The sequence below is a fragment of the Pinus tabuliformis genome, chromosome 7 (assembly GCF_031772625.1).
Source record: "Pinus tabuliformis cultivar Carrire ecotype Pingquan chromosome 7, CPIR1, whole genome shotgun sequence".
NCBI classification, from domain to species: Eukaryota; Viridiplantae; Streptophyta; class Pinopsida; order Pinales; family Pinaceae; genus Pinus; species Pinus tabuliformis.
Window position 1 is genome coordinate 343534035 of NC_142293.1, and position 24617 is coordinate 343558651.

The 24617-nt window shown below is 38.2% G+C and overlaps 1 long non-coding RNA gene and 1 pseudogene across 1 annotated transcript; both read left to right on the top strand.

Moving 5' to 3' along the window:
* The first annotated feature begins 1103 nt into the window (after positions 1-1103).
* On the top strand, positions 1104-2372 carry LOC149247341 (uncharacterized). The gene is made up of 2 exons (XR_016265625.1): positions 1104-1286; positions 1372-2372. It is a non-coding gene; the product is annotated as an uncharacterized LOC149247341 (long non-coding RNA).
* A 2482-nt stretch (positions 2373-4854) lies between these two features.
* Positions 4855-24035, top strand: LOC149247342 (malate dehydrogenase, glyoxysomal pseudogene; annotated as a pseudogene).
* The last annotated feature ends 582 nt before the right edge of the window (positions 24036-24617 follow it).

Consider the following 24617-nt stretch of genomic DNA (forward strand, 5'->3'; position numbering starts at 1 on the left):
AGGGTTGAATGTATATGTATCATCAAAAATTAGATTAAATAACAAAAAAATCAAATGGATAAGTTAAAGATTATCTTGGATGGGTGACTTCTTAATTATTTGGTGCAAGTTGGAAAAGTAATCATTGACACTATGTGATTCATTTCTCTATTTTCAATCTTATTTCTTCACCCTTTTTAAGTATCACCGGATGCATTGAGTGCTAAATACAATGAGTGCTAAGTTGATTATTCAAAAATCATGAGAAATTAATCAGTTATAACTACCTTTCATATAAATGGTCATAGATAAATGACTTATTAAACAACCCTTAAATTTAAATAACAAGACTTACATGTTGAATCATTGACTTAATAATACTGTAACAATATATCCTCCAAACATACTAGATTACTAGATTATTAATGAATTACATATATTACCCAACATTAATGAATCAATGGCCCAGGGTATATTGATGGCGGACTTAGACCATATCCCTATTATAGGTACAACAGTTTACAACTCTACTGTTTCGAACAATTGGGGTTGCCCTTGCTCGTTCTAAGTTTACCAGTTGAGTACTCTACATAGCAGGTTTCTCAGTGTACGAATTTTATTGATACACAAGTCCGGTGTCGGGTCTCTATCACAAAAAAGTAATACAAATATTTTTCTTTTATTCTTGTATTCGTTTCACTCGACAGCAACTACTCAGAAATTCATATTTTCTCTGCAAAAATATACGGGCACTTAATTTGTGGAAAGATTTTACATTAATTACATACAACTGATGGTTCTTACGTGATATATTTTGCCACTTCATTCATGATAAGGCTTTACAATCATATCGGACAACTTAACCGGTGACACTTAGTTTCTCACGTCTCAGGTATTCAGTCACTGTGCCTTGAAATCATCGTCACTAGAAAATCATAATTCCGTCCTTCACTCCTGCATTTTGATACAGTCATCGTAGTCAGATCGTGTCCTTACCATGCACACCATCTTTTACTCTCAGAGGATGTCCTAGCTGACCATACAACTGGCTAACCTATAATCTCTCCTATTCCTGGCAATTCTTTTAAGTGATAGCCTAGCCTACTGGGACATGAATGGCTATATAAATGTTGCTCCCCAAGTTGTGCAAATGGCCGACCTCAAGAAACCTGCGTTTGAAGAAATATTTCCTCGTGTTTTTCCAGGGTCATTCGTGCTTAGTAAATACTCAAACAAGTTTGCAGTTGAGCACAGGGTTGCGGACTTGAAGTTGGAATTGAGAGAGCTGGAACAAAAAGAAATTACAGGCTTGTCTGTTTCCATACTCGTGTATACATATTTTTGTTTCCTGTGTTTGATTGCATGACTGATATTATTGTTGTTACATTCCAGGTGAACGCAATCGATGCTAGACATATATGACTACACGCAGACCTTAGAGCACCTGGCTTCTATGTCGGCATGCAAGGCAACTGGTGATGAGAACAGTGAAGGCTGTTCAGCAGCCATTACTATGAATGGAGAAGTGTACAAAACCAAGTTTGGCGCTATCCCCTCTGAGCTTTCTTAAACCTAAAAACCCTGACAGTCGCTTGAGGCTGTCTCATTCACTCATGTCCATTTTTCATCCCTGATCTCCCTCAATATTGGTACATAGATTAATTTTTTTCCCATCCCGCTCCAAGTTTATCTTGGCACTTTCCCAGACTTGTTTTCCGTTTCCGCTTGGCCTTATATGATCCATTTCTTGACCTTGCAAGACGTTTGCTTATCCTTGTAAGACTAGCCATAGAATTTGCACTAACCTAGGCCAACCTTATTTATCGGAATTCAAATACAGGTTATCAGTGTTGAACATTGCATAAATCAAAGCTCTGTGTGTTTTGCCATATAGACTAATATAGACTAACGGCTTCTGGTGGCTCCTTATCTGTGATTATGAACATCTGTAGGGTTTGGTTTAATGGCAATCGTAATTCCCATACATATCTGGCTAACCGCTCGCATTGAGGGAGATTGTTGGACATTAAATAAAGCAATGGTCAAGTGTGTTTAACAGTCTCTCATGGATCCTTATCTCTGACGATGTAATGATTGACTAAACAACCGGCTTCCAGTGACGACTCCGGAAAAAGACTAAACTTACTAGTATATTCTGTTTACCTGTATGTAAGGAGCTTCAATTTACCATAATTCATAACTAAGTTTGAGTTTTCCAGTTCCAAGTTTATCATTCAATCAGTTTACAGAACTTATCGAGTTACTCTATAACATATATTTATTTGCCGGTGTTGACAGTAGACAAATTTTATTGTAAGATTTAGTCTGACCATATATCTTCCGGGTGTTAGATAGAGAGATTCTATCTGATTTAGAATTTCTTCTTAAGTCCATGTCGTTTCCACAACACCTTCTGTTATCTGCACAAATATAGAGCTAATTTATTGACCTAAATTCTTACATTTATTTCATGCAATTAATGATTCTTATATGATATCCACGATGTGAAACTGAATGGAAGTGGTCTCCAATGCCAACTATGGGCTATTTAGAAATTGATGGTCTATGATATACAATGAAGTATTGGAGTTGATTTCATCTGAACTTGTACATAATTTAGAAATTGATGGTTTATGATATGCCATGAAGTATTGGAGTTGATTTCATCTGAACTTGTACATATATTAACTTACAGAAAATTTGAAAAAGATAATGATTTTATTTCCCAGCTGTAGAACTGTAACTTTATTTATGTCAGAACAACAACTTTTTTTGCTTCGTGCCAAGGATATTCTGACCATGCGGATATTTATTATAAAAGGGAGGGCTAAAATCTCATCTTGCAATTTTAAAATTATCTTCAAAATATAATCTCTAAAATTTATATTTTTTTTCTTTCTGCAACGCAATTTAGATATATCTTTGCCAGTGCAAGTATCTTGTTTGAAATTTTAAAAATTATGTCCAAAGAGTGGTGATTCTGATTCACTTTGCAGAGTTGGTGGCTTATAATTTCTTAAATTCTAAACACGGTGTAAATAGACCAATGTGTCTAGATGATATCCAAGGTTCGCTGTTTATTTTTATATGCAATGCTAAGGGGAAAATGCACTTGAAGTAATAAGAATAAGAAGAAGAAAGATTAACCAAAAAAAATTAATAATGCACTACTGTATTTTAGCCTTATTTTGGGGAAAAATCAATACTTCATTTTAGGTTTTAGATTAATTAATTCTATCCTCGGAATAATCGTTAAAAGAAGAGTCACCGTTTTCATTGTATTTTAGCCTTATTTTGGGGAAAAATCAATACTTCATTTTAGGTTTTAGACTAATTAATTCTATCCTCGGAATAATCGTTAAAAGAAGAGTCACCGTTTTCATTTTATATTTTTAGAAGAGGCTTATTTTGTTCTGAGTTGTTTTCAGTATAATTTTTTGGAAGTTTTTTTGGTCGGGTTTTTTTTTTAAATTTCTCTAAAATCCTGCAACAATTTATTAAAATCACAAGTTTGATGAGTAAACCATGCACAATCAAAGTGTGCTAAATCACAAGTTTGATGGGTAATGTATGCACAATCAAAGTGTACTAAGGGTTTTTCAAGGCGCTGAATCCAAATATGAAGTTAAGAAAACAGTTTGAATAACACAAATCAAGATTTCACTTCAAATTTTTCTGCCAAATTCAAGCACCAAAAAATCCAACAAATCACACTAAACACAACTCCATTTTGTTCTCTAAGCACTTAACTCCATTTTGTTATCCTAAGCACTTTCATATGTTGGTTTTACACATTACGATCTCAAAAGAAAAACTATCAAAGTGACGATGTAACAACTGTATGGGAAAGCAAGATTGGAAAGCTCATCGCATTGAAAATTTACGAAATGAGTGCCATTTAATGCAAACTCTCCCCAAGCAATTTATTCGGTAGTTTTAAACATTCGCATGGGTTTGGTTGACTACTCTGCCAGAATCTTTTCGGAGGCCGTACTAAGTGGGCACTTTTAGACTTTAGTCATTCTTATCCATTACTTCAGCCCTAAAGTTCAGCTAGGACTGGAGTTTTAGAAAACCCACCTTGTCAAGTCCATACAAAATGAAACCTTTAGAAAACCATAAAACTCACGGCTTACATTCGATACAGCAACACACTGTCACCAGTCGGAAACATCTATAAAACCATTGAAAACAGCTTTCAAAATCACTAGAGACTTGAACAAATAATATACGTAAACTATTATTCAAGGCGAATATTTAAACTTTCGCATTGTTTCAGCTGCCAGTTTATACAGTTAGTTGTTTTTTTTAACCTAGACCTACGACAGTCCGTATCTTGCGATGGAAGGATAATACGGATTATTCTAATCAATATGGAGTTTCGATGTTCTTGAAATAATTTAATTCCTTTAAAAGTAACTTTAATCTTCAACCCCAAACTTAAACAACATGGAAAATAAACTCCAATCAAACTAACTGTATATAACTCATGTTTTTGAAAACAGTATTCTTAAAACCGATGTGCACAAAAAAATTCAATTTATGGAATTGAAAATTTGGAAATATATGTATTCTTTTTAAACTATATGAATTCTTTACTTCTTTATTAAAGTGGCTTAAGATTAAATTATAATTCAAAAGTGTATCCACTAACTTTTTAAATCAAATAGCCTAATAACTTCTTATTATTGATATATAACTATATTATTGATATATAACTAGTAAGGAAGGTGATTGACTATCTTGTTTAACTAAGTTTCTTTAGACCTTCACACTTACACTCGATTAGCAACTGGTATATCGAATGTTGGTAATATAAATCAAGGGTTGAGGACGAGAGGGAACGCCATGGATCACAGGACTAGAGATTGAATCTCTCGAATTGCTGCTCACCTCATCCATCCAGGGCATTCACAGTTGCAGAATGAAGGAGTACTTGGGCGCATCGATTGCAGATCGAAAGGCGGGGCGTCTGGATTCAAGGTGGCTGTCCTCACCTCTATGATGTCGTCAATACCCCCGACGTCACTGCAGATATCAGCCATATGGACACCACCGCCGTTGTGTGTGGATTTATGGGCAAAGAGCAGCTGGAAGCAGCATTGGTGGGAATGGATCTAGTGATCATCCCTGCAGGAATTCCACGGAAACCCGGGATGACTAGGGACGATTTATTCAATATTAATGCGGGAATCATCCGCACCCTGTGCGTAGGGGTAGCCAAATGCTGTCCCAATGCAATTGTGAATATTATTAGCAATCCATTCAATTCCACTGTGCCATCTGCAGCCGAGGTTTTCAAAAGAGCCGATGTCTATCTGCATGTTGCAGATCTGCTCCCTCTCACAATGGATTGGCACAAATACTGCAGATCCGGGCAGGATCCATCTGATCTGACCAATATTAGAAGACAACCAGAACCCAGGCAGCAGATCGGTGGAAATATGCATCAATCGAGCAGAGGGGATGCAGATCTTGACATGCAAATGAAAGTTCGACCCAATAAGAGGTTAGATCTGGAAGATTGCCTACAGCCAGAGCACATGGAAATCAGCAGCGACATCGGCTTAGGCAGATCAGGAACTCTGCCAAAACCCAGACTTCAGGTAACAACAACTCGTTTTCAGATTTTTATTAAAACCCCTGAAGGGAAATCCTGTATAGTATGGGTACATGCAGGAAGCACTATCATGCAGCTGAAACAACAAATTTGGGCTTTGACCGGATATCCTGTTCAGATCCAACATTTGGTCAGTGGTAGGTGGTCTCTCCAGGACAGTAGAACTTTGGGAAGCTACGAGATTAGTCCAGAAAAAACCATTGTTTTAAACCTCAGGCTGAGAGGAGGAGCTCTGCCTCAGGGACAACCAAGCTTCTCAGGAGGAGACAAGGGGAAAAAGACAGCATCTCAGCATCAACCCAAGGGAGGGTTCTCCTACAAGAACATTCTACAAGGTAACAGAGATTCATGTTCCTCTCCAGATCAAGGCGGATATATATCCAGGCCATACATAGTAGATCAGCTAGGGCAAACTCCAGCGCTTAACCTTGATTCTACAGGGCTTGATAATTTCGTTAAGTCTTATGATACGCAGGCTCTAATCTGTCGCTTCAACAGTTTTTGGCCAAAACCATCGGATCTATTTCACTGGATTTTCACCAGTTGGACCATGGAATGTGATATACATTTATGCTCCAAGGGGTTTTTCATAGTTAGATTTGCATCCAGGGAAGTCAGAGACACAATCATCACTGCTGGACCTTGGTTCTAGGGAACGTCGGGGTTGTTCATGACTCCATGGTTTCCAGATTTCGATCCAAACAAAATGACTGTATCCAAAGTGTCGGTCTGGGTCCGTCTATACAACCTTCCCCTTCACTTTTGGAGTGAACGAGTTTTGGAAGGAATTGGGAACAGCATAGGGAAATACATCAAAACAGATCTGGAGAGGATTGATGAAAGGGTCTCTTTTGCACGCATTTGTGTGGAAGTAGATCTAAGTAAAGGGCTGCCAGACAACATAAGGATGATCTACAAACAACAAAATTGGCTGCAAGCACTAGACTACAAAAACACAGCTTTCAGATGCAGGCTATGCAGGCAAACAGGGCACCTACAAAGCACATGTCCAGAAGCCAAGAAAGCAAATAGTAAAAGAAAGCAGAAAGGGAAGCAGAGGAAAGGATGGCAATTTTCTCCCCATAACTCAGAAGACGAAGAATCAGAAGCAGAAGAGGAAGATACCCCCGCAGGGAATGCTGAGGTATCCCAAGAAATGGAGACACAGAAGGAAACTACATCAGACAAAAGGGCTTTACAGCGTCATCCAAATCAGGCAGAGAAGGCAAACGAGGATCAGAGCATGGGAGGGATCAAACGACATCACCACTCAGATACCTCGAATTCAGACAAGGAAGTAGGATCTCAAAAAGCAGAAACATAGTTAGTCATAGCTTCGATCGAGCCCACCCAAGGAGAGTGGCGCAAGGTCGAAAAGAAAAAGGGAAGAAAAACTTGAAGTGCCGAACTCAGTTTTTCTTGCCTTCTCCTTCTTTTCTCTTTTTTTCCCTTTCTTCTTCTTCATCTGCACGTTAGCTTTGTAACGTTGCGTGGGGTGCAAAAGCACTCAAGCCCAATGGGCATCTTATGGAAATGCTTCAAGCATCTGCTAGTGTAACTTTTCATTTTTTAAATAAAAAGTTACCGATTTTTCCACTGGAAAAAAAAAACTAGTAAGGAAGGTTAAAAAATTATGACATATTTAAAAATAAATAAAATAGGGTATGAGTATAGTATTGGAAAATGAGGCTTCATATGGTGGTGGTGGTGGTGGATAAATGGACTTATAATTTTCTTAGTTCTTAATTGTCTGGCTTCTCGTCTTTCTTGGCGAGATTGGTGCTATAGCTTTCTTGTTTTTCTCTACGGTCTTCCAACTCCTTTATCTTGCATCTCTTCTAGTTCTTTGGACATTGGTGTCTTAGCTTCGCGATCTGTTGTGTTCGTCCTTTTGAAGATAGTCAGAGAAGAAGTTTGGTCTGGGAGATCTGCTTTGCTGTTAAATGAAGATTTATTTTGTTTGGTATTCGAATCCTCATAATTGTTGATGCTTGAGGGGTTGTCGAGATCATTTTTTTGCTGTTGGGCGGGGCTTTCCCCATGCTTGTCTTGAGAGTTGTTTCTTTCTTCCCTAATTTCTTGCAATTTAGAGTTTTCTGGAGAGTATTCTTCCTTGGTGACAGTGTAATGTTCTTTTTGTGCTCCTTCCCACCATGTAGATCTGTGGTGATTCTTTCTAGAAGAATTTTTCTGGGAGGCTTTTGGGCAATTTTTGGCTAGATGGTCAGTCTCAAAGCAAGATCGACATTTGAAGAGGACACTTTCATAATCGAGTTTCTAGTTCCACACATAGTCTTTACTTGTTAGGTTTATTTCACTTGGGAATCCGGCACTGAAGTCCATTTCCACACAGATGCATGCATAGGTGGTTCTGGCAAGCGTAGGTTTGGCAATCTCACCCAAACTGGTGTTGAGGTTATGACTACTGTTGAGGGATCGAATGATGAGTTCCATGGCTTCATGAATAGGCCTGAGTTTTCCCAAAACCAAGGGCCGAAATCTAGAATACATTGTCTACTTTCAGGATTTTCAAAATCTACTATTAAAAAACCCCTAGCACATGGGTAGATATTAATTTCATGAGAAATGAGAGCCTTCCATACCTCCGAGATCCAACTGTGAAGAGCTGTCAGCCGCGACCAAAAACCATTGAACCGACAGATTAGGGCACTTTCAGAAAACTTCAAAGCCTCATCAAGTGAGGCTTGGATTACCTGGACAATGGGAGCTGGGGCTTCACTGATGATATGGGTAGGAGCTTGCCACCCAGAGGTGGATGGAACTGAGCCAGTAGCTATCTTTGCAAAGCTAGGAGCCATCTCAGACAGTTCAAAAATTATCAAATACTTTCAAAACTAAGTAATGCAATGTATGCGAAAATCCTATTAGATTATGGTATAGTATTAGAAAGTGAGGCTCTTCAACCTCGTGTTAGAGAAAGGCATCCCACATTAAATAATGTAAGACAAAATTGAAAATATGTCTAAAAATCAATTTAATTATTTAGATGAAGTTAATTAATTACAAAAATTTAAAAGTGTTTTATTTCAAATATCAAACCAAACGAAAATGAGTTGTTACACCTTAATTGGAAATTGTAATGGTCATATTTATCTTTATACCCTAATTGGAAATTGTAATGGTAATATTTTTCTTTCTATAAGTATCACATGATTCACATCCATCAATTGTAATAAGTTCTTAATATGGTATCTTCTATAAGTGTCATAGATTCACATGCATCAATAAATTGGAATGGTAATAGGTTTTTAATTAATAAAGTGAATATTTTTATATAAGTATTGTTGGAAATAATTATTGACTTCATCAATAGACATGTCAAGAAAGAAGTTTTGGTGGTTTAAAAAGGTAGATTGACATGGACATAGAGTTGCTAGATCTTGACATAATCAAGATAAGATATTTTGTATATATGTGTGATGAAGTATAGAGAAATATGAGTGGAAAAAAATAGTATGAGCTATAATTTAGCTTTTGGTGTGTTTCTAGTTTATGTCTTTTGGGTAATAGTGAAGAGATTTCAGCTTCATCTTTGCATTTTTAGATCTATGTGTAATTTATCTTTGAATACCAAGTTGAAAACTCATATTCCCCGCTAGTGATTTTACCAAAAAAACGTCATTTAGGGCCACAAAACAGTTCCGGAAGTTCAAGACCTGAAAAGCTACCAAAAATAGTAAACTATGCTACACTTAAGGAAACTGAAAAATTGAAAGAAACAATGGTGGGGGTCTAAGTGGAATAGGCGAATGGCCACCAATATCCATCGAGATCACCGGCGGTGAATATGATGATGGATAACTTCACCCAGATCCTTCAACGGTTGCCCACCAGTAGCGCATCCACATCCAGCAGCTACTCTGGAGGCACCACTCCTTTTAAGGTATAAGTAAACTTTTACATTCCCATATTCGAGGTCCAAATAGATACAAACACAATAGATAAATGATTAAATCTACTAGAAGGATATTTTTCTGTTCTTGATTTTTCCAGCTGGGAAAATATTACTTTTGCTCTTCTCAAAGCCACCCCCCACGTCAATGACTGGTGGAAAACCTAATGTGAGTAGAAGGATGAAAGTATGCCCTCACTTTTTTCAGCCACACCCACTTGGAATTTGTTCCGGAATGCCATCAAGGAGCAGTACTACCGTGTCGGGAGCTATGAGAATAAATACATAAAGTAGACCATGTTGCGGCATGGAAGGGACCAAGACGTGCCGAAGTTTACCAATGTTTTTCATACCCTTCGCACGAAGATGGGTATCAAGGATTCCAAGAAACATTTGGTACTCAAGTACCGTGGTTGCCTACACAGGCACATCTAGGATGAGATGGAATTCTTGGAGATCTCCTCACTTCGCATAGCGTACCCATATGGTGTCAAGATTGAGCAGAAGCTTAAACAGAAAAAAACGAGAGTTTGGATCTATGAATCCAAAGCAAGGGAAAGATGCCCCCAAACCACAAAACAAAGCATAAAGCCAAGGTAGGGCAACCTAGGAAAACTCGCCAAAGTTGCAAGAAAAGTACAACACCGTGAAGTTGAAGAAGGACAAGAGAAAGTGGTGTGAATTCCATAAGATCTCCACTCACAACACAAGTGAGTGTCTGGCCAAGAAGTCATTGGTGGCCGAGCTAAAGGCTTCTGAATCAGATGCATGTTCTGACTCTAAGTTAGAACCCGACAAGGGGAATGAGGAAGGGAAGTAGATTATCGATGCGGAGGCCAATGCCATCATTACCACCATGAAGATCCAAAAGGAGGAACCCAAAGATCTAGAGGAGGAGGAGTGCCTCTTGCACTCCCAGATGTGGGTAAAGGGTTCCTCACTACAGTTCATTATCGATAGTGGGAGCCAAAATAACCTCATTTCACTAGAGGTTGTGAAGTGACAGGGCCAACCACAACACACCCACAACCGTACACCATTGGGTGGCTTCACCAAGGATGGGATCTTCGCGTCAGCCAACAGTGTCGCCTTCCATACAACATTAAGTCTGTCACAGATGAGGTATGTGGCGTTGCTCCTCTTGATGTTTGTGATATATTATTAGGCTAGCCATACTTGTAGAAGTGACATGTTGTGTATGAGTTAAGACCTCGTGTTGTTATTGTTACCTTGGGAAATAAGCTGTATAGGATCCCAGTGGTAGAACCCCTATAGCCATCTCTTTGGTTTCTGCAAAACAATGCAGTAAACTCATTTCCAAAACTAGGAAATTTGTTTTCATGATGATACACCCTTAGGGAAAGAAGAAAATGGTGGCCACAACCTCGAGACAGGCCCCCTCTTCACGATAACAACATATGGACAAGATCATGGAGGAGTACAAGGACATCTTCACCTCCACCACAGGGGTGCCTCTGCACTATCAGGTTAAGCACTCCATCGATCTAATGTTAGGTGGGTCATTGCCCAATAGAACAATCTATCGGAACTCTGTTCTAGAGAACGATGAAATCAAGAGGGAGATTCAAGAGCTACTACAGAAAGGTCACATTCAGTAGAGTTCATCGACCTGTGGGAGCCCGATCGTGTTGGTACAGAAGAAGGATGGGACTTGGAGACTCTGTATTGACTATCAAGCATTGAACATGATCACTGTCTGAAATAGGTACTCAATCCCATGGACTGATGAATTTCTAAACCAACTCAAGTAGGAAAAATATTTCAACAAGATCGAATTGAAGTCTAGATATCACAAGGTACCAATCGAAGCCTCTGATGTGTGGAAGACTTCCTTCATAGCCAAGGAGGTCCTTTCTGAATGGTTGGTTATGCCTCTTGGGTTGACAAATTCTCCTGCAACCTTCATGAGGTAGATGGATGACATCTTGCGACCATTCACCAACTCATTTGTAGTGATATACTTGGATGACATCCTCATATTCAACCAGAGTTGGGAAGAGCACTTCCACCGCATCCGACAAGTTCTCCAAACACTACGGCAACACAAGTTGTGTGCCAATTTGGAGAAATGCACTTTTGGCATGATCCAGGTTTAGTATCTGGGATACATTATTGATGAACGAGGGGTGCATGTGGATCCAGCCAAGATCCAAGTCATTTGGGATTGGCCAAGCCCAACCACTTTGACAGAGCTTTGCAGTTTACTGTGTCTTGCCAATTTCTACTGCAGGTTCATGTTGGGGTTATCTCATATCACTTGGCCCTTGAGTAAGGTAACTAAGGGAGAAGAGAAAGAAATTTATTTTGGTTTGGATCTCAACAAAAGGTTTTCACAAAGTTGAAACATCACCTCTGCTCTACACGAATGTCACATTACTAGAACTGAAAAAACCATTTGAGATTGAGATAGATGCCTCTGACTATGATATTGGGGAAGTCCTTACTCAATAGGGGCATCCAGTGGGATACCACAATGAGACACTTTCTGATAGAGTCTAGAAGTATCCCACTTATGAAAAGGAGATTTCTTCCATTGTTTAAGCCTGCCGAAAATGGAAGCATTACATTTTGGGGAAGGAAATAGTCATCCAAACAGGCCACCGACCCCTGCAATTCACAGACGAAAGGGAAGTTGCAAAATTATCACCATCATAACTGGTCCACATACCTGCAACAGTTGCATTTGAATATCAAGTACAAGAAGGGCAACACCAAGAATGTTGTAGATTGCCTCAACCAACCATTGATCATGGCATTAACCAACATGCTCAACTCTTGTGGAAACAAGACTTCTGATTGGCCACTTCTCTATAAAGGCAACCCATAGTTTAGCTACACATACCAGACGCCCTTTGAGGGTCAAGCAAGTTCTAGATTTTCACGTCCAGGATGCACTGTTATGCCACCTCGGACACCTTTGTGTTCCTTCAAGCGAGCGTGCCAAGATGATTTGCGAAGCGCACTACAGTGGGTTTGCTTGGTATTTCGGGGTCTAGAAAACAATGATAATACTACAGAAGTATTTCTATTGGCCAAATCTTTGACAGGATGTCAGGAAGTACATCAAATCGTACAATGGTTGCACCATTTCCAAACTGACCATAAAGAATCAAGGCCTCTATACTCCGCTGCCTACCCCTAGTCGAACTTGGGAATCCATATCCATGGATTACATGTTGGGCCTTCCTTCTACTAAGCATGGAAATGACCGTGTTTTTTTTGTCGTCGACAGATTCTCAAAGATGGCCATTATGGCAGCGTGCAAGAAGAATATCACAACAAAAGCCACTACTAAACTCTTCTTTGAATGAGTTTGGGTACACTTTGGGATCCCACAGTCTATCATCTCAATTTGGGACAACAAGTTCCTCAGTACATTTTAGTCCAGTCTCTGGCCAATGCCGGACACTAAGCTGACTAATTCCACAACTTTCCATCCCCAAACTGATGGCCAGACAGACGTTGTCAACATGATGATCATACACATTTTGTGTATGTACATATCAAAGCATCCACACACATGGGATGAGAGCCTCCCCTATGTCTAACATAATTATAATCGGCATCTCCACAACTTGACTGGCCACAACCATTTTTAGGTGGGCTTGGGATTCCAGCCACTATGTCCCATTGATGTGGCCATACCATTTGCAGTTACTCAGGAAGATTCAACTTATGTCCAGTCCAAATCTGACAAGGAAAACAACTTCATTAAGCACATTCAACACATCTGTTAACAGGCCCACGACATTCTAGAGAAATCAAATGCCAAGTACAAGAAGCAACATGATCAACATCAGGTGTCACACAAGTTTCAAGTGGGTGACAAAGTCTGGTTGCATTTGCAAAAGGAACACCTTACCGGAGCCTATCAGAAACATAGACCACTCTCATTTGGTCCTTACACTATTACCAAGGCTATGGGAGATAATTCATTTGAGCTCAACATTCCCCCATTCATTGGCCTGCATCCAATGTTCAAAGTGGACCACCTTTGACCATACTTTCCACCATTGCTAGACACATCAGACATTGCAGAAAATCTTACACCTACATAGTTGAATCTAGACTGCATGGAACAATCCACAACTAATTGGATCATAGACAAATAGATAAATAACACTCGACAGCAAAGGATCCAACTATATCGAGTTATCAAAGCAACCCAACTCCTTCGCCAGGGAAAGTGGCTCACCAGGGACCAAGTTCAATAGAAGTTTCCTCATCTCATGGAGGAACTCAATGCAATGGGGACCATTGCTTCCTAAGGGGGGAAGAATGATCCAAGTGGATATTGATATCCACCCACCTATTACACATGGACCCCACCACTATTTCTTTCATTTTTTTAGTTTCCTTAATTGTAGCACAATTTACTATTTTGGCAGTTTTTTGGGTGTTGAACTTCTGGAGCCGTTTCAAGGTTCTAAAAGACTTTTTTTTGGGAAAATCACTAGTGGAAAATAATTTTTTTCTCCTTGATTTTTGTTGTGATCAATTGTAGTCCTCAAATAGATATTTCTAACAAGGTATCATATGCATCAAATAGATATTGTATGTGAAAGTTACGCCCTCGGGAATTTGATGTACCAATTTACCCCAACAGGGCCCATACTTTGGTGTTTCATCTCCTGGGGTTAGGTTTTTGGATGTTTTAGGTTTTACATTGCCTCTCAATAATAAATAGGCCCTCAAGCCTCATTGTAACACAGTTCAGAGACATGTAGTTGCCACATCTCTTCTTTGAGATAAGCTACCATCACTCGAACTACTTTATTTCCATTATGTATGTAAGAATATTTCAGTTCTTTGATATTCATGAAATGAAGTATTATTTCTATTGCATCTTTGTGTTTATGGTTATATCTATACTTTTTTACATTCCAGTTTAAATTCAGATCATGGACTGAGATAAAAGTAGTATTTTTCATTAGTTAAAATGTCTATAAAAAGTGTGGCTTTACAAAATCTCATCCAAGACATGAGGCCCTATGGCCTTTATCATCTGAGCATGTCGATACATCATCAAAAGAAAAATCTAGACCTTACACTAGTATCTAGACATGGTGATGATGGTAGTAGATAATAGGGCGAGCTACTCATCGTAGCAAGTGACTAATCAGTCCAGGAACCCCCATAGTGTGCCTTTGGCAGCAAAGAGGTAGTTCATCAATCCCAGCATCTAGGATGTCTAGGGTCGACCTCTCTAGGTTGTGCTCCAATGTTAGGTCCCTATACTACTAGTGTAACCCCTTATTGTTATTAGTACAAACCCCTTATTATATTGTTGGAACCATGTAGTCCCCATATTCTTATTATTGTGCTCCATAGAAGCCCACTATTGTTATTATTATGCCCTTACATTATTATTGTTATGTCAGCTCTGATTATGTTATGACCCCTTAGACTCCTATATATAGAAAGGAGGTATTGTCATTTGTATCATCCAAGATTTGTTCATTTGTGTAATGTAAAGGAGGTTGCCCCCTCGAAGAGGCTGAATTCTTAGGCGTTGATCTATCTTTTCTATCTTTTTGTGAGTTGGTTTCATAAAATTTGGTATCAGAGCTTTGGATTCTAGGGTTTCACTACTCCAAATAGGTCATTGTGGTGTTTTCACTATAAATTTTTTTGTGATGTTTTAGAATCTAAAAAAAAAAACCCATTTGAGGAGAAATCTTGCTAAACTACACGTCCAAATTTCAGATCTTGTCTCACTATATTTTGGAGATATGATATGAGAAAGTTAGGGTTTTTGTAAGCTCCAGAATTTCATCTAAAATAGATCATCGTGGTATTTTTGTTATAACCTTTTCATTACGAAGTTGCAGAAGCTAAAGAAAAAACCCATTTGAGAAGAAATCGTTCTAAATCTCGGGTCCGAATTTCAGATCTTGTCTCGCTATATTTTCTGATATATGATCTGAGGAAGTTAGGGTTTTTGTAGACTCCTGAATTACATCCTAAACAGGTGACCTTGGGAAAATAATCATAACTTTCTCTCTGAGCAACAAATTGAAATTTCGTAAGAAGTTACAGAAAGAGATGGACTGTAGTTTTCTGTGCCTAGTTTTTAGTTCCGAAGGTCGAAACAATGACATGCGGCATGTCGTACAAGTTTGCTCTACTGAAACATTATATAATCAAGTCATCTTAGGAGATTGGGCATAACTCTTTCTTAGAGAATCAAATTCTAATCAGACTTGTGAGGTTAGAAAGAGGACTCAGAGTGCTACTGCAGGAGACAATTTCAGAACTTTGAGATCTAAAAGTACAAAGCTACAGTCATTTCAATATCGAGCTCCTGAAATCAACAAAAGGCGATATGAGGAAGTTTGATGGAAAGGATCCAGTAAATTGGATACTACAGATGGAGCAATATTTTGATCTACATGGTGTACCACTGTTACAAAAGGTATGTATTGCATCTCCATATTTAGAACCAGATCAACGTTTATGGTATAAAGGGATTTTTTCTCGTAAACAACTTGTTATGTGGTTAATTTTCACACAGGAAATGATAGCAGGTTATGAGGATACAAAGAGCAACACCTTCTTTGGAACAACACCAGAACAATTGGAAGAAAAAAGAGAAAAAGGGCTTTGTTACAAAGCGGAAAGCAAAATTATGGAAACAAGGAAGTCTACCCCTCACAACTATAAAGATGGAAGTGTTGTTTCTCATAGCCTTCCACAACCTACAAGGGTTACACTAGAACAATTGGAAGAAAAAAGAGAAAAAGGGCTGTGTTAAAATTGTGATAACAAATACATTAAAGGTCATAAGTGTGCAGAGAAGAAATTATTTTACATTGATTGTGGAGAGGAGGAAGAAAATGATCAAGAAATTTCAAAAGAAGAGTATATACACTAGGAACCAACCCTAGAGAAAGAAGAAATGAATCTGACCATATCTTGTAAAGCATTGGAAAGAATTACCACTCCTCAAACTCTCAAGATAGGAGCACATATCAAGAAGAAAAAGGTAGAAGAAGTGAAAGATCACATCAAGAAAGAAGAAATGAATCTGACCATATCTTGTAATTCATTGGACGGAATTACCACTCCTCAAACTATCAATATAGAAGGACATATCAAGAATAAAAAAGTTTAAGAGTGAAAGATCACATGAGCATCAAGAAATGAACCCAACCATAGCTTGTAATGCATTGGAAGAAATTACCACTCCTCAAACTATCAATATAGAAGGACATATCAAGAAGAAAAAGGTAATAGTGTTGATTGATTTGGGCAGTACCCATAATTTTATTCATTGTAAGATAGCCAAGGAATTGAATTGCTTCCTATATCCAACACCAGAGTGTCAAGTGATCGTTGCAAGTGGAGGAACCATAAATTGCTCTAGAAAGTGCCATAATATCAAGCTATCCATGGGAGAATATGTATTGAATAGCCCAATTCTTTCCATTCCAATGGGTGGTACTGATGTTTTACTAGGACTCCAATGGCTACAATCTTTGGGTGCAACAACTTTTAATTTTCAAGAACTTTTCTTGAAATTTTTTTGGGAAGGAAAGGAAGTTGAAATGAGGGGTATCAAAGAGAAATTAGGAAAGATAATCAACTCTAACAGTGTTAAAAAGATTCTAAATAAAGAACAACAGGGCATAATTGCACAATTATGTTCACTAGAGGATCCCATATCGAAACCATGTATTTCTCCAGATCTCCAAAACGTTTTGGACAATCATTCCAAGGTACTTGACACTCCCAAAGGCCTCCCACCTATTTGTGATCATGATGATGCTATTCGTTTGATTCTAGTAAGTGTTCCTCCAAACATCAGGCCTTATAGATATCCATATGCCCAAAGGAGTGGGAACTCATTCAAAAGTTGCAGAAGATCCCAGTTCAAACAGTATTGCAAGAACTTGACAAGGAAGGAAAAATAATATTGGAGCCTGAAGAAATCATAGAACCGAGAAATCGAGAACTACGAAATAGATCAATTTTAGAGTATCTCATCAAGTGGAATAACTTACCTGCTGAACATTCCACATAGGAGGAAAAGAATTTATACAGAAGCATGAAGAACTACTCAAGCATTGAGGACAACACTTTTTGAAGGAGAGGGGCATGTTAGGTCCCTATACTACTAGTGTAGCCCCTTATTGTTATTAGTACAACCCCCTTATTATATTTTTGTACCCATGTAGTCCCCATATTATTATTATTGTGCCCCATTGAAGCCCACTATTGTTATTATTGTGCCCTTACATTATTATTGTTATGTCGGCTCTAATTATATTATGATACCTTAGACTCCTATATAGAAAGGAGGTCTTGTCATTTGTATCATCCAAGAATTGTTCATTTGTGTAATGTAAAGGAGGCTTCCCCATAGAAGACGCTGAATTCTAAGGTGTTGATATATGTTTTCTATCTTTTTGTGAGCTGGTTTCATAACATCTACCTCAAAAAATGCCTCTTTTGTGTCAAGGTTCTGTACTACAGGAGCTATTGGCTACTCATCGTGTCTGTCAAATCTATGTAGTCCTGATGGTCTGACTAGGCCCACATCTACATGATCATTTAAAATAGTTAGTTTTGGATGTAGTTAAAAAAACTGAAAAACAAAAAATGACCAAAATGTGAAATTTTTATCTAGGTCACCCCACTGCATCCCAGCGAGAAGTGGAATATCTGGATCACCTGTGTAATCCATGCCTCCATATGGAAAGTCTTCAATCATAATGATTTGATGTTCCAACCATCCAAATAATTCAGGAGTATATCGAACAATTGGGCCATCACCACCTCCATGGCACCCATCAACGTGACCCACTTCATCATACGAGGATCTTCTGGTCCTCTTGCATCTATGGCTACCTGTGGGGTGAGAAGGGGGATCTCTATAGATAATAAAGGCACCATATCAAAAAAAAAAAAATAGTTTTTCAGTTTTCACTCTAGTTAGTTTCCCTTTAAAGTTGGCAACTACCCCTTCACACCAGTTAAATATCGTAGGCTGCAAGCAATCTACAAAAATATGCATTTGAACCTTGGTGAGTAAGTGAAGTGCAACACTCCCATATAATCAGACAATTGTAAAACCAATAGTCCTCAAAGGAATTTGATCAATGGTTTTGATATCAATGCATCTGTCTTTGAGTGTGGACCCTGGAGAACAATGTTGGGCTAGGTAAGTGACAGTTGTTTCACCACCTTGTCTATGCCCATACAAAGAAATGTCCACTCCACAATGTGGGAGCCCAAACATGAAATAGATGTCATCAGCTTCTATTATGAGTCTATGATCCTCGATCACAAAGCACTCTTCCTGTACATTCCATTTTTCACCATCCATTCCAGCAAATCTAGCTGGGATTTCATGCCTGTGATTGTGAAAAAATTGTATAAGCCGCATTTTCTCAAAGCCTGTAATGTTTATGAATGGTTCAAATCTACCACATCTTGTTCTTCATGTTAAGGCTCTCTCCACTCCATTTTTTTAGATCAAAACCCTGCAAATAAACTGTAGAAAATCATGTAGATTCACAAACTCATGCAATGTACTAAAGAAAAATACAAGAATCTACTTCTATTGTCAACCAGCAGAAGCCAATAGATCGATGAAAAAAATATGAACAAGGAGAAGATAAATCAATGGAACATAACAGAAGCTATATCTGGGGAAAGCCATTTCTCAAAACCCTGCTATTTGTATTGCATATATCAAAAATATGAGTGAAGATATAAAGCTTGTTCTCACTAGAACAATTCCACAAAAGTATGCTCAACTCTTTCAACTCACAAGCTAGCTCTTGGCCAACACTTAACCAATTATGCAGCTCTCCAAGCTCCTAATCCCTTGTGTAATTCCTAGGATGAATAGCCCATATTTAAAGGGAATTCATGCTTCTAAAATTGTGCAATCCAAACATGGGATCAATCTCTGATGCATGCACAATATTTACACTCTAGTAAATAATACCACTAATAGTACATTGTCCCTGCACTCGAGTCTCAACCGGGTCTTTCTCAGAATCGACATGCAAGAGTTTCTCATGAGGGAGTCTTCAGTTAACTAGAGTAGCACTAGTGCATGCATTAGTGCACCAACTGACTATTAGTCCTCTATTAGTTCCAAAAACAATTTGGAACTAATATAAATGAATGTAACTCAGTAAACTGAGTGATCTAATTTCCAACTCAATTTAAACTCATACTAGAACCCTAAAATTTATGGAGAACATATACATGACTACAGAAAGACTTCCAACTCGAAATTCATAAGCTAATTAAGTTAATTAAAATTAATTAACTATTTACAAGTTTCTATGAGAATAGAATTTGATTTTAATTCTCAGTTTAATTCAAGGACAAATTAAACTGGAATTTCTTGTTGTCATTTTTCAACACTCTCTCTAAACAAGAAATGGATATTAGCTACCTCAAACTTGTCTCTGTGAAACTGGAATTTACATCCTGACAATGCCTTTGTCAAAATGTCAGCATCTTGCTCCTCCATGGGAATTTAGTCTAACAACATAATACGCCTCAATACACAGTGTTTGAGATGATGATATCAATATCAATATGCTTGGACCAATCATGAAAAACTGGATTTTCAGAGAGTTTGATACACTTTGATTATCATAGAAAATCATAGTTGGATCTCTATCGAACTGAGTACAACCAATCTCTGTTTCCTGCTCTACCAAGACACTATCATTGATCCAATACTAAAGGTCTCTCCTGATGCACTCTTCCTATCGAATGGATTCCCTCCTCTATCAGCATCAGTGCAGCATTGAAGCTTCACTCCCTTTGTACATTTGTACCATAATCCATACTAAGAAGTCCCCCTGAGGTATCTCAACACATGCTTTTTGCCTTCCAATACAGCTTGGTAGGCCTAACCATCACTTGACTAAGCTAGTTAACTGCATGGCACATATTCAGTTATGTGTTCACAAAGTACATGAGAGACTCCATAAGCTGCCTGTAAATAGTATCTTCCACTACTTCCCTTGAAGTAGCATCCTCCTTCTGTTATCACCAAAAAATGATCACCTAGCCATTTCTAACTAGGTGGATCGAAATACACTATGTAGATTTAATTTTACCATAGTAAAGTCACTTTCACTATGGAAAATAATTTGGTAAACAACTTTTATTAAATTATTTTCTGATCTAAATTAAAAAAACCCATTAGAAGAATTAAACAAATCATTATTTATTTAATTTTCTCTACGAATTATTATTAAATTATTATTCAATAATTATTCCTTGTTACATTTCACTAAATCCCTTAGGAATATTTGAATAAATCATTATTTATTTGAATTTCCTTATTTATGTTATTAGAATAATTATTAAATCACTATTTAATAATTCTTTTGATTTCACACCTTTCTTATTTCTCGTGAAATAGTTAATAAATACTTTTATTTGTTAATTATTTCTAAATAAAGGAATTTAGTCATTTTAAATTCCTTTTCCATCTCCAAAAAATATAATAAAGTATTCCAAGTAGTTAGATCTGAATTTGGTCAATAATATTTTATTATTCTCCAATTTTTAGATTAACTCCATGTTTTGCTATATAAAAAGAGTTTTTCATTCATTACTCACCATGATCATTATCATCGTAGATATCATCGTCATTTTTTCTTGAGCTCCCACTTGAGTTCTTCACTTTGTTTGGGTTTTTTCGCATGATTGAGAGAGAGAATCTATTTCTGAAGCATCAAGGATATCAAAGGACCCATCCCTCGAAGGGAGGCTTACAGAAAAATCTATAGATATCCTCCATCAGGTGTTATTAATAAACATTTATTTGTTTAAAATCGTCTTTCCACTGGGTTATTATTCTATACCTATCGTTCTATTCCTATTTGTTTCAGATTGTTTTTTTTATTACTTCAGATTTTCCATTTGTGTTGCAGATCTAGAACGAGAGTAGCCATTAACTTGTTGTTAGGGTAACTTGTCACCTAGTGAGTTAAGTGATGGTTTTTGGTACATCTTCCAGGAATTTTCACACTAACAAATGGAAAATCCACTAAGTCTTTAGTCACATTTGTCGTCCAGCAAATGGTGACTCCACTGGTTTAATAACCAAGTTCTTGGGTGACTGAAGTTTCATAAATTTCAGGGTCTCTTCAGCCATTTTTTAGGCCTCTCAATTTTATTTCCAATTTTAAGCCCTATTTTGTCTTATTTTCATATTCTGAAGGGTTTTCTCTTTTCCGTAGGTCACAGGTACCATCCAAGCAGGAGACAACAACATCTGTCTGAAAGTTGTCAGCCAAGACAAGTGGGAAAGAGCACACTTTTTTTCCTTTTTAGTGTGCTCCCTTTGTCTAGAGCGCACGTTTTTCCCCAGAAATTGCGCTACATCACGAAATATTTAGTACCTGCGCTCCCTACTTTTTTTGAAAAAATTTCATATCTTTTTTCGATTTGTCCAAAAGTGTTGTTTGTAGACTAGTTTGGGTTTTTTGATTTTGTTAATTAGTCTCCCTTAGGCCTGGATCCACCTATTTTGTTTCTTTGAGGAAGGAAATAGCCTGCTAGGGTTTAGAGTACTCTTCCACATTGTTAGGAAGACATTTGTTGAGTGAGGAGTCTAGGGTTTCCAACATTTTCAGCCAATGTTTTTCAGACTTGATCCATTACTTTTCAGATCCATTGGATAGGTTTATTTTTTCCTTTTATCACTTTAGAGTTTGGGATTTCCTTTTTCCCCCTAGGACCCCCTTGAGCATGCTAGGTCTTAGAGCTTCATACTTGTCCTTTACAACAGTTGTCTGCTCTGATTTTTTTTTATTGTGTGCACCATTTTTAGTAGCCTAGAGCCTTTAGATCCTAGTCCCTTGACATCATATCTTTTTGGCCTCTTTATGTGTCTCTGAGTAGTTATTTTTCCGTCTCTTTCTTAGTTGCCTAGTCTGCCTTGTGGGTGGGGTTGTGTATGCTTGATTGACTGTTTAATTTCCTGTCATTTCAGACTCATTTATAGTATTTCAACATTTTACTTTCAGCAGCACATGGCATAATGAAACATGTTTAATTAACTCATACACTTGACACATATTTTTCACACACTCACACCTTAAGCGAATGAGAACTTGGTTAACACCACCAAGCCAAGACATTAAACACTACACCTTAATAAATCATCACACATAGATTAAGCCTACTTGGGCATTAGGGCCAAATAATCTTTGTAGTGTAGGTGTAGGGTCAGTGGGATAGGCTTCCAATTACACCCATTGGTCACTTTTCATTGAGACATAGAAGTTTTCATATTAGGGAGCTTAAAATCCTTCACCATCCCACGGGCAAAGCTGGAGTGTAGTGACTGACTACCAAGAAGCTCAAGACTCGACCACCCCCATGGAACGAAGGTAATTGTAGTGACCAATCTTAGGAAAACACATTATATGACTGGCTGTGGGAAGCAGTTGGTCCTCTACCCCACCTTTCTTTGGACAAATCTTCTTGCGGGGATGAGATTTTGTCAAGTAAGAATTTCTTTGGAAGGCCATCCAAAACAATAGATTTAGGATTGTTTGAGGATTCTGATCACCTATAGGCTAGAGGTCTTTCTTATTTCATAGGACGTGTTTGGGTGCATTAGAGTAACATCATTAAAATAGTTAGTTTACACTTGGAACCACTGCACTAGGTGTTTGCTTGCTATTTGATTCTCTTTTCTTCCTATCATTATCATTTAGTCTACATATCATAGTACCTCCAAGGAATTTTTCTCATCAAATTCAAGGGCTTCACCCTCAGTTCCCGTTAGGTGCCTCCAAGGAATTAGGAGTGAATTCATCTTCCAGTCCTCCATCGAGTCATCATTCAGATTCAGATTCAGATTCTGTTGATTCATCCTTTGACTCCACATCCCCTCATCCTCATATTGCCATTATGTCAGGTACTAATGCAAGTGTAGGAACCCAGGGCAGTAACCCAAGTACCAACCAAGGTACCCCCATTAGCAGAACCTCAATGGTGTGGTCTCTTCGATTCCCTTACTTCCTTTTGTCGTTGGTCTAAGTCTCCCAGATTTTAATGAGCTCATCAATGATCCTCTTCTCCATGATCCCACATGGCCAACAATGCTTGCCAAACTCCCCTCAGACATCCCAAACTTTGAGGGTAATCTTGTAGAAAACCCTACCAATCATGTTCCCTCCTTTCATATGTGGTTTTCATCCAATTCTATTACTGACAACTCCATTCGTTTTCAGTTGTTCCAACGCATGCTCACTGGAGCTACTGCGAAATGGTATGTAGACCAGCCCAGAGCAACCCATTCTAGCTTAGCGACTGTTGCCACAACCTTTCTTTCATATTTCTAGTTACCTCTACATTATGATACCGGTACTGAACTTTTGACTTCATTTCATCAAACTTCTGCCACTCACCTTTCTGACCATGTTCAGGAATGGCGTTGAAGGAGCGTCTGTTAAGCTACTGACTTCGAGGATCCAGTCTATATGGATTGGTTTCTTAGATCGCTATTAGACACTATTGCGAAATATGTCCCTTCTCACTTTCCTCAATCCGAAGAAGAAGCTGTCCATATAGCTCTCAAATTTAACTTGATTTAATCCCAGCCAAGTTACCTTTACACTGTCATCCCCGATCTGCCTCGGCCTTGTGCTGCAAATGCATCGAGGGCATATTATGTTGCAAATGGCATTTTTGGAACTCTTTCACACCCACAACCATATGCTCCTCCTCAAATGAGTTATGGTTAACCTCAAGGAGGGACCAGTCCCATGTACAATTATTCCTCCCCCAATCCTTATTAGGGCACTCCTTATCTAGGTCCCAGCACACCATATGCATATCCCTGTCTGCATCAATCAATTCCAGGGCCAGTTCTTGCACCGCCTTCTTATACCAATGTTTATCCATCTCCATATTATCCATATGCACAACCTAGCACTCCAGCTCCTTCGGCAACAACACCTCACCCCCCCATCCCTAGTCCCCATGCGTCGCAGCAAGCACCTCCTCCACAAGGATAAGTGTACGTTGAGAGGAGTGGTCGCAATCCCTCGAATCCAAAGAAAAATAATAAGGGGAAGGGAAATAGGAACA